Below are 2,043 nucleotides of genomic sequence, written 5' to 3'. Positions count from 1 at the left end.
AAACTTAAACTATCAGAAGCTGCAACTTGAGAATTAGCTTGCAAGGCAAAGTGGGCCACGTCCGTTTTTTGTCCAGCCGAGTTCAATTTTTCTAGGATTGCTTCTATAATTATTCCACAGAGTTTGACACCGAATAAACTCATTAATTGTATCTATATCTAGATCGAACGTGTAAGCCATATGATATAAGGCACAAAAACCCTAGTTTTCACTTATCTTGGAAGTATTGTGTCTGCATATTAGATCTAGAATTAGGAGAGAAGAAAATTCAGACATTATACTTTTCACCATTACCATCAATAAATATTATTCATTTTTATATTGTGTCTATAATATAGTATGATGAGGTAATCTCTCTTCTTTTTGGAGGGGAAATGATTTTTTTTTTCTTATGTTTTAATTTAGTTTTTCTAGCTTCTATCATGTTTTAATATAAATCTCTCATTGAGTTTCTTCTTATCCATTCATTGATCTAACGCTCCTAGCGGAGGTTAGAAGGTCTTAACTAGAGTAATTTATGATTGTGTAGAGTCAAATACTATAAATCCTAGATTCTTTTCTTCTAGTTTTTAGTGTTCTATATTATGATAATTGGATTCTTTATAGCGCCTATATTAGTTGTATGGTTAATGTCACATGTGGATTTTCTATAACACATAAAGTCGTATATTGAATGCCACTTGAAGCATAATTTAGTTAAATAGAATATATAATTTAAGATTGAAGAAGTACTTCGTGGTTAGGTAGAAAACACGGTGAAGACCAAATATTATCAGGGTTAGTTAAACTTATTCCCCTAATTTTTTTCAAAATATTAGTGATACCCCCCCCTATTTGTAAGATCCAACAGTCATATATATTTCTTCATTTGGAAAATAAAAATCACCTCATAGCCGTTAGATTAGATCTTGCAACTGGGGAGGGGGGTATCACTAATATTTTTGAAAATGGAGGGGTAACACTAATTGCAACTAGTGGGGTAAGTTTAACAAACCCATATTATCACCATAACTATGAGCCTAAGTTTTGTATTTATGGTGAGTTTCGATCTATTGGTGATTTATATTAAACATGATTGAAATTGATTGAGTTAAGCATATAATTTAGGTGGATTCTTCTTTCTCTAAGTTGTCGTAATTTTTATCTTCTCGCATACATAAATAATATTATAATTTAAAATATGTTTAATAACCAATTTCATTTTCTAAAAATTTATATTTATCCGCATCATATATATCTTTTTTTATTTAATGTAATTTGTATTTATATTTCTATTGAATTAAAGTAGCAATTTAGACGTGGGTTGATACTCTTACTTGCATCTATACTATTATTTATTCATTAGGTTAAGTAAGTTTTTGTAAAGATGGATAAAAGAAAACGACAGTCTATAATTAATACACTTTTTATCATCTTTCACTTGTTGTAGGGTAGAGAACTGGTGAGGAAGAAAATAAAAAATAAGAAAAGGAAGAACACATCGCCCAGAGTAAAAAGGTGTGACAGGTGGGACTTTGTTGAAGGTGGCTTGGCTAGAGCCGAACAAGAAGGTATAAGTGATTCCTTTAGTCTTTCCAAGTTGGGGGTCTTTCAGTCGTTGGATTGTTAGGATCCTGTGAATGTCCACATGAGTAAATTTATATGTCAAATAATGTCCCCCGAACCCGAACTGAGCATTAGAGAGTAACCCTACGACCCGCGAGACCTCGACAAGCAAGTCAATGTCTCTACTTTTTTCTCTCTCTTTTTCTGTTTTTCGATAAAAATTCTTTCTTACTTCTCACTTCTCGCAAGCAAAATAAATCGACAATCGGCACAATCTAATGGAAACACGGTATAGATGCAGTAACGCAAAATGGTAAATTGAAAATGATCATAGGATGATAGGAATCATAGGAGATATTTGAGCAATGGATAGTAATGGGTAGCCCAAGTCTTTGTTGGCCTGCACACAAATTGAAGTCCTTTTGTCTAAGGCAACAGCCATGGGCACCTGAATTTCTCTTGACTTGTTTTTAAGCCCATAAAAGATTGGTAAGCTCA

The sequence above is a fragment of the Coptis chinensis genome, chromosome 1 (genome assembly GCF_015680905.1).
Source record: "Coptis chinensis isolate HL-2020 chromosome 1, ASM1568090v1, whole genome shotgun sequence".
In the NCBI taxonomy this organism is placed as follows: Eukaryota; Viridiplantae; Streptophyta; class Magnoliopsida; order Ranunculales; family Ranunculaceae; genus Coptis; species Coptis chinensis.
Note: the sequence above shows the minus strand (reverse complement) of the source record.